The 9,345-nt window shown below is 43.1% G+C and overlaps 1 long non-coding RNA gene across 2 annotated transcripts in view; it reads left to right on the top strand.

The window, feature by feature from the left end:
- Positions 1-2,343: 2,343 nt before the first annotated feature.
- Positions 2,344-9,345, top strand: part of LOC141582756 (uncharacterized) — a 51,991-nt gene continuing 44,989 nt past the window's right edge. The window contains exons 1-2 of one of the 2 annotated variants that reach the window (XR_012515628.1): positions 2,344-2,412; positions 3,231-3,414. This is a non-coding gene — a long non-coding RNA (uncharacterized LOC141582756). Of the gene's footprint in view, positions 2,413-3,227; positions 3,415-9,345 lie in introns of both variants that reach the window. The other variant, XR_012515629.1, reaches the window with a different exon arrangement.

Genomic DNA, 9,345 nt, shown 5'->3' with positions numbered 1-9,345 from the left:
ATGGGGGACCAATAACCAGACAGACCCTAGCTTCTTTACCAAGAAGCACAGACATCACTCTCTAGCTAGGCCTTAATTCCATCAGAGACAGGCCCTGGATCAGGGAACTTCATATAATTCTAAAACTCCAACCTATTATCCCAACAAGGAGATGAAAGGCCCATGACAAAAACTCAGCATAATCCCAAGTAATTTGCCTCTAAGGATAGAATATGTTTGTGGTTCTCAATCCTGCCTGAACATCAGAATTATCTGGGGATCCTGGGCCCCATCCCAGAAACTCTTAAAACAAACAACCTGGGTAAGCAGCCAGGGTTAAAAACTAAAGCTCTTAACCCAGTAGTTCTCAAACAATAGCATGAATCAGAATCACCTGGAAAGCTTGTTAAACTGTGAATTGCTGCCCACCCAGAAGTTGTAGATTCACTTGTCTGGAAAGCAGCTCAAGAATTTGAATTTTCATCAATTACCAGGTAATGTTGATGTTACTGGTTCCAGAGACCACACTCTGCAAACAAATGGCATAACCTATCAGGGTTTGGCCTTGATTTTTTTCCTTTCCTTTCCTTTCCTTTCCTTTCCTTTCCTTCCTTTTCCTTTTCCTTTTCCTTTTCCTTTTCCTTTTCCTTTTTTTCCTTTCCTTTCCTTTCCTTTCCTTTCCTTTTTCCTTTCCTTTCCTTTTTCCTTTCCTTTCCTTTCCTTTCCTTTCCTTTCCTTTTTTTCCTTTTTGACAGTCTCGCTCTGTCACCTACGCTGGAGTGCCATGGTGTGATCATCGTTCACTGCAACCCCCACTTCCCAGGTTCAAGCAATTTTCATGCCTCAGCTAGTAGCTGGGATTACAGGCATGCGCCACCATGCCCAGCTAATATTTGTATTAGGCTGGTGCAAAAGTAATTGTGGCTTTTGCCATTAAAAATAATATTTTTAGGCCAGGTGTGGTGGCTGACACCTGTAATCCCAGCACTTTGGGAGGCTGAGGCGGGTGGATCACGAGGTCAAGAGATCAAGACCATCCTGGCCAACATGGTGAAACCCCGTCTCTACTAAAAATACAAAAATTTGCCTGGCATTTGGCACACGCCTGTAGTCCCAGCTACTCAGCAGGCTGAGGCAGAAGAATCGCTTGAACCCAGGAGGCGGAGGTTGCAGTGAGCAACTGCAACTGAGCCACTGTGCTCCAGCCTGGCGACAGAACACGACTACGTCTCAAAAATAATAATAATAATAATAGTTTTAGGCCGGGCATGGTGGCTCACGCCTGTAATCTCAGCACTTTGGGAGGCCAAAGTGGGCTGATCGCCTGAGTTTGAGATCAGCTTGACCAACATGGAGAAACTCTGACTCTACTAAAAATACAAAAATTAGCCAGGTTTGGTGGCGCATGCCTGTAATGCCAGCTACTCGGGCGGCTGAGGCAGGAGAATTGCTTAAACCTGGGAGGCGGAGGTTGTGGTCAGCCGAAATCATTCCATTGCACTCCAGCGTGGACAACGAGAGCAAACACTGTCTTAAAATAAAATTTTTTTAAAAAGTGATATTTTTAGTATAGATAGATTTTCACTGTGTTGGCCAGGCTGGTCTCGAACTCCTGGTCTCAAGTGATCTGCCTGCCTTGGCCTCCCAGAGTGTTGGGACTGCACACGTGAGCCAGCATTCCTGGCCCAACCTTGATTTCTAACAATTCCCATGGCCTCCTCCTCACTTTGCCCTGCATCAAATAATTGCTGAGGATGTTGGAACTCATGCCAACCCTCAGTTATCAGGTCAGTCCCTACCGTGTATGTCACTACAGAAAATAATCAGCTCAAAACCCTCCCAAGGTCACCAGAGCTTAAGCAGAGGGACACACATACACCCCCCTCAAGCTTAATTTTCCCCTCAACACTGAAACCTTCACAACTGGCTTCTGAAGAGCAGTGCTGTCCCACCAGGAAATAGCAGTCTGACCTCACTGTTTCACTGGAGTCTGCATAATACAGAGCGCACAGATTTGTCAGCAGCCAAATCAAACACTTTTCCAGCAAGAGATAAACTTAACTCTGAGATCAGAACCCTAATCTTGTCATACTTACAAGGGATATCATACCTAAGGAGAACTTCTGAGTTTCTTTCCAAGGCTGATGACCCCATTGCTTTTAACAGCATCCTTCAAAGGCATTGCTGAACTTGTAGACGGGGCAGAGACTAAGGGTCTGTGGAAAGTTCAAAATGTGGAATGGAGTCATAGTGAGGGTTTAAAAAACATGACTCACACGGAACTCATGACTCACTCTCATGAGGAATGTGACACTCATTCAAATAACACCCTATACCATCTGTGAAAAGGCACTCTAAGAGTCTCAGTCAAAGGCTTGCTATAGGCCAGGCACAGTGCTCACACCTGTAATTCCAGCACTTTGGGAGGCAGAGGTGAGTACATCACCTGAGGTCAGGAGTTTGAGACCAGCCTGGCCAACATGGCAAAACCATATTTCTACTAAAAATACAAAAAATTAGCCGGGCATGGTGGTGGGCACCTGTGATTCCAGCTGTTTGGGAGGCTGAGGCAGCAGAATTGCTTGAACCCAGGAGGCAGAGGTTACAGTGAGCCAAGATTGTGCCATTGCACTCCAGCCTGCGCAACACAGCAAGACTCTGTCTCAAAAAAAAAGGTTTGCTATAAATTAAACTGTAAACAGCTTATTTTTTTAAAAAATCTAGGTTTTCTCTGTGGAAGTGGAAGGAATGGAGGCTTCTATTTTCACCCTTGGCAGTTTTTGACAGTGCTACTATTTGAACTGTCAATCTGTGGGAATGGAGGAAATGAGAGAGGTGGTGACCCAGGGTCCATGCTCTAGTCTAAGGAGTCTAATGGAACTTGATGTGCAGAAAAAGTACTTCAGAGTAGCTTAGCATTGACAATTTTCAATCTTGTCATATGGTTCTCCATGAAGTTTTACAGAAGAGAAAAGGGGGCCCAGAGAAGTAGTGAGACTAGAGGACGATAGAGTTCCCTGACCCCCTTGAGTGAATTGCAAGGGTGTTGAGGGGTACTCATTTTGCTCAAACTGAGCTCAAACCCCTTGAGAGAGGGGGAGTACACAGCTGAGTGGGTACAGGAGCAAGGTTGAGTGCCTTTAGATACTGGCAGGAACAAACCCTGTACCAGCTTTCAGCAGTGTCTAGCAGTTGCTTGTGACCTCTGGAGTCCCAGAGCATGTATGTTACAAATAATGATCTTTTAGCAGTTGCCATCTGTGGACAAATAAGCTTTCCTGAAGCCTGGCCTTCTTCCTGCACCATCCAACTTTCAGCTCCCCTTCTGCTGAGGGCCACTTACACTGCTTAATGAAGTCTCCACATTCAGCGTTCTTTAAGTCCATGGGACCTGATTCTTCTTGGACACCGGACAAGAATCCAGGTACCAAGAAGGTATGTATGATTGAAATTCATACCCAAGGCTTCTGACCTCAAATCAGGTGCCCTTACCACCTCAGCAGAGGTGGTGCAAACACAGACATTGATGCCTGTTCCCCAAAGGCTACTGCATAGACTGTGGATAATATGAGCCCAGAGTTCTGTCTAGAATTCTACCTGCTCCTTCTAACTGCCTGCTCCTGGCACATCTGAGGTGTGGCGAAACCCAATCAAGAACCACTGCAGTGGCCAGAATGAAAATTAACCCTATAGGCCAGGCACAGTGCTTACACCTGTAATCCCAGCACTTTGGGAGGCAGAGGTGGGTGGATCACCTGAAGTCAGGAGTTCAAGACCAGTCTGGCCAACATGGCAAAACCCTATTTCTCTTTTAGCATTTGCCATCTTTGGACAAATGTATATGCTGCCTTAGAGATTTTATTACACTGAGCAGGGAAGTACATTTTTAAAGCATTGTAATAACTTGCATAGCAGATTTTGCACAATAGTTTTAGCAACACCCATCTTGAGATGTATGTGGGGATTTCAAACTCTTAAGAAATGCTTAAGCCACTTGGTATGGGTGGAAAGGTATAAGCATCAGGGATTAGAGGCTTATTGGGCAATATTAAAATAAATGCTTATCTACCTCTATGTAATGTCACTGTCTATGGTGGAATTTCTGAAGTGAGTTACTTTGAAGAAAAAATTATTTTTTCTTGATCCCTCAGTCTCTAACAATGCTATCTATTTCTTGATACCATTTTGAGAAACCAAGGACTTCTTCTCATAATATCCTGTATATTGCTGGGATGCAATCAAGGGTCAAGGCAAACAACATACCTGTGAGAAGCTCTTGGTACATGTGATGGTTAATACTGAGTGTCAATTTGATTGGATTGAAGGAAGCAAAGTGTTAATCATGGGTGTGTCTGTAAGGATGTTGCCAAAGGAGATTAACATTTGAGTCAGTGGGCTGGGGAAGGCAGAGCCACCCTTAATCTGGTGGGCACAATCTAATCAGCTGCCATCAAATATAAAGCAGGCACTGTTTCATCTCCCTAAAATAATAAAAGGAATTCTATTTTTGTCAGATGCTTTTCTTAAATCAGTACACAACTCCCTCCTTCCTCTCCTGGGTCTGAGATGAGGCTATCTAATTTCCCAGTTTGCCCTACTGGAGAAATAACTGGAGGGAGGAAGAAGAAGGGAAAATGGCAGATTTAGGATTGATTTGTTTATGGTACTGTGATAACTCCTCCTGGAAACAGAAATGGCTGTGGGAAATGGCTTCTTCTTTCCTTCTTCCCTGTTGAATCCATTGACAATGAAGGTGTCACTGTGTGGTCTTTCAAGAATAGGGTCAAGGTATGCGATTTCTTGTAGGTAGTACCTTTTTGTTTTATCTCATGAGAAAATAAAGGGAAGGCATAACGAAATTAGATAATATACATATTTTGAAGCCCCAAACAGCATGCCCTCTAGATGGGAAATAATAATTCTATTCTCCTTGCTCATGATTGGTTTAGGAATAGGTACGTGATGTGATTCTGACCAATAAGACACCAGGTGGATTCTTCTTGGGCTTCTGGGGATGTTTCCTCACTCTTAAAAAGTGGCACAAATAAGATACTGCTACACATCTATTTAAAACATCTTAGTCTGCTGGTAAAGATGTGAAGCAACTGGAACTCTTCTATAGCACTGGTGGAAATATAAATCGTACAACCACCCTGAAGAACAATTTGGCTGGTTCTTATAAACATATGCTTTACATATGATCTAGCAATTGTACTCCTGGGTATGCCCAGGGTTTCTCAATCTTGGCACTACTGACATCTCAGGCTGGCTAATTCATTTTTATGGGAGGCAGACCGATAGTTTTGCTGTGTCCCCACTGAAAATCTTATCTTGAATTGTAATCCCCATAGTCCTTTAACCTCCTTCCCTGCGCCCCACCCCCACCCCCAGGGGAGAGACCAGCTGGAGGTAATTGAATCATGGGGCAGTTTCCTCTGTGAAAGAAAAATATCTTGGGCCCCCAGGATCACTAAGGAAAACTCAAGCTAAAAAATGATACTCGGGAGGCTGAGGCAGGAGAATTGCTTGAACCCAGGAGACAGAGGTTGCGGTGAGCCGAGATGAAGCCATTGCACTCCAGCCTGGGTAACAAGAGTGAAACTCCGTCTCAAAAAAAAAAAAAAATGCTTAGGGGAAATCTGCCTCCCATTCTATTTGATGTCACTCCTCTGCTCACGGCATGCATGTCTGATATCTGATTTGCCTCCTTTGGAAAGCTAATCAGAAACTCAAAAGAATGTAACCATCTGTGTCTCACCTATCTGTCACCTGGAAGCTCCCTCCCCTCTTCAAGTCTTTCTGCCTTTGCTTTAAGTTACCCTGCCTTTCCAGACTGAACCAATGTTCTTCTTACGTATATTGATGATGTCTCATTTCTCCCGAAATGTATAAAACTAAGCTGTACCCTGATCACCTTGGGCACATGTCGTCAGGACTTTCTGAGGCTGTGTCACAGGTGTGTCCTCAACTTGCACAAAATAAACTTTCTAAATTAACTGAGACCTGTCTCAAATTTTCAGGTTCACACCCCCATGCTGTTCTAATGATAGTGAGTTCTCACAAGATCTGGTGGTTTTTTTAAGTGCTAAGTAGTTCCTCCTGCAGTCCTTTTCCTTCCTACTACCTTGTGAATGTGTCTTGCTTCCCCTTCACCTTCTGCCATGTAAGATGTACCTGCTTCCCCTTTGCCTTCCACCATGATTGTAAGTTTCCTGAGGACCCCCCAGCCATGTTGAACTGCCAGTCAATTAAACCTCTTTCCTTTATAAATTACCCAGTCTCAGATACTTCCTGATAGCACTGTGATAACAGACTAACACACAGACCCATGGATTGTACAATGTTTAGCAGCATCCCTGGCCTCTACCCGCTAGATGCCAGTAGCACTGCCCCCACCCCAAGTCTCCAGATATGGTCAAATATCCCTTGGTGTGGGTAAAATAGTCCCCAGTGAATAACCACATCCCTAGAAAAATGAAAACTTATGTTCAGAAATAAACCCGTACCCAAATGTTTATAAGGGTTCTAATTATAATCACCAAAAACTGGAAACAACCCTAATGTCTTTCAATGAGTGAATGGCTAAACAAACGGTGGTAAATGCATTTAATGGATAACTACTCAGCAATAAAAAGGAAAGAGCCATTAATAGACACAACAAATTTAATGGATGTCAAGAGCATTATGCTGAGTTAAATAAGTTAGCCTCAAAACATTACACACATTATGGTATTCTATTTATATGACATTCTTGAAATGATAAAACTGTAAGGGCAGAAAACAGATCAGTGATTACCAGAGGCTACATATGAAGGAAGGATGTGACAGAGGGATAACATCAGGGAGTTTTTTGGGGTGATAGAACTATTTTGTGTACTCATTATGGTGTTGTTTACATGCATGAAAGCTAGGAGAACCACACACTTTCTGTTGTATATTGCATACCACACCAATTCATGAATTTCCTTGTACTTCCCCATCATAGCTCTTACATGGCTACGTGCATTGTCAAGAACAATATTTTGAAAGCAATCTTTTTTTTCTGAGCAGCAGGTCTCAACAGTGGGCTTAAAATATTTAGTAAACCATTCTATAAACAGATGTGCTGTCATCCAGGCTTCATAGTTCTATTGATAGATCCAGGACAGAGTAGATTTAGCATAATTCTTAAGAACCCTAGGATTTCAGAAGATAAATGAACATTGGCTTCAGTTTAAAGTCACCAGCTACATTTTATCCCCCAACAATTGAATCAGCCTCTTTTTTTGTAGCTTGCTGGGAATTGACTTCTCCTCGCTAGCTGTGAAAGCCTAGATGGTATCTTCTTCCAATAGAAGGATGTTTTGTGTACATTGAAAATCTGTTGTTTAGTGTATTCACTTTCATCAGTTATCTTTGCTAGATCTTCTGGATAACTTGCTTCAGCTTCTCCATCAGCACTTACTGCCTCACCTTGCATTTTTATGTTATAGAGATGACTTCTTCTCTCAAACCTCATAGTCAACCTTGGCTAGCTTCCAGTTTTCTTTCACAGATTCCTCACCTTTCTCAGCCTTCATGGAATTGAAGTGAGTTAGGGTCTTGCTGTGGATTAGGCTTTGGCTTAAAGGGATGTTGTGGCTAGTTTGATCTTCTATCTAGGCAACTAAAATATTCAAATTTTCTCCATATCAGAAGTAAGGCTCTTTTGCTTTCTGATATGGTTTGAATTTGTGTCCCCACCCAAATCTTATGTCCAAATTGTAATCCTCAGTATTGGGGGAGGAGCCTGGTGGGTGATTGGATCATGGGAACGGACATCCCCCTTGCTGTTCTCATGACAGTGAGTTCTCACAAGATGTGGTTGTTTAAAAGTGTGTAACACCTCCCTCTTTACTCTCTTTCTCATGCTACCACCATGTAAGACATGCTTGCTTTTTCTTCACCTTCCACCATAATTGTAAGTTTCCTGAGGCTTCCCCAACCATGCTTCCTGTACAGCCTATGAAACTGTGAGTCAACTGAATATCTCTTCTTTACAAATTACCCAGTCTCAGGTTGTTCTTTATAGCAATGTGAGAATGGACAAATATAAAAAAAAAATGGTATCTAGGAGTGGGGCATTGCTATAAAGATACTTAAAAATGTGGAAGTAGCTTTGGAGCTGGGTAATGGGATGAAGTTGGAATAGTTTGGAGGGCTCAGAAGAAGACAGGATGATGAGAAAAAGTTTGGAACTTCCTAGAGATTTGTTAAATTGTTGTGACCAAACTGCTGATAGTGATATGGATAATGAAGTTCAGGCTGTTGGTCTCAGATGGAGAAGAGGAACTTCTTGGGAACTAACATAAAGGTCACTCTTGCTATGCTTTGGCAGAGACGGGTGGCATTGTGTTCCTGCTCTAGGGATCTGTGGAACTTTAACCTTGAGAGTGATGATTTAGGGTATCTGTCAGAAGAAATTTCTAAGCAGCAAAATGTTCAAGATGTGTGTATTAGTCCATTATTGTGTGGCTATGATTAAATACCTGAGACTGGGTAACTTATAAAGAAACAAGGTTTAATTGATTTCACAGTTTTGCATGGCTAGAGTGGCCTCAGGAAACTTAAAATCATGGTGGAAAACATCTCTTTACAAGGCAGCAGGAAAAAGAATGAGTGCCAGCAGGAAAAATGCCAAACACTTATAAAACCATCAGATCAGCTGGGCGCGGTGGCTCAAGCCTGTAATGCCAGCACTTTGGGAGGCCGAGGCGGGCGGATCACGAGGTCGAGAGATCGAGACCATCCTGGTCAACATGGTGAAACCCCGTCTCTACTAGAAATACAAAAAATTAGCCGGTCATGGTGGTGCGTGCCTGTAATCCCAGCTACTCAGGAGGCTGTGGCAGGAGGATTGCCTGAACCCAGGAGGCGGAGGTTGCAGTGAGCTGAGATCGCGCCATTGCACTCCAGCCTGGGTAACAAGAGCAAAACTCCGTCTCAAAATAAATAAATAAATAAATAAAATAAAACCATCAGATCCCATGAGAACTCACTCACTATCATGAGAACAGCATGGGGGAAACCACCTCATGATTCAATTACCTCCCACTGAGTCCCTCCCATGACATGTGGGGATTATGATTATAGGGATTATAATTCAAGATGAGATTTGGGTAAGGCACAGCCAAATTTGGCCTGGCTACTTCTAACAGTATATGGTCATATGCATGACCAAAGAGATGATCTGAAACTGGAACATATTTAAAAAGAAAGCAGTAAGATGTTGGTCACCACCTGCGGAAGTCTGGCCTGCAGACCCTGACTCAATGATGGATGAATGAATGCACTCTCACACCATTACAGTGATACAAGTGGGGTAGGGATGGCCATTGGCTGCTTTCA

The sequence above is a fragment of the Saimiri boliviensis genome, chromosome X (genome assembly GCF_048565385.1).
Source record: "Saimiri boliviensis isolate mSaiBol1 chromosome X, mSaiBol1.pri, whole genome shotgun sequence".
In the NCBI taxonomy this organism is placed as follows: domain Eukaryota; kingdom Metazoa; phylum Chordata; class Mammalia; order Primates; family Cebidae; genus Saimiri; species Saimiri boliviensis.
Note: the sequence above shows the minus strand (reverse complement) of the source record. Positions and strands in the feature narration are given on the sequence as shown.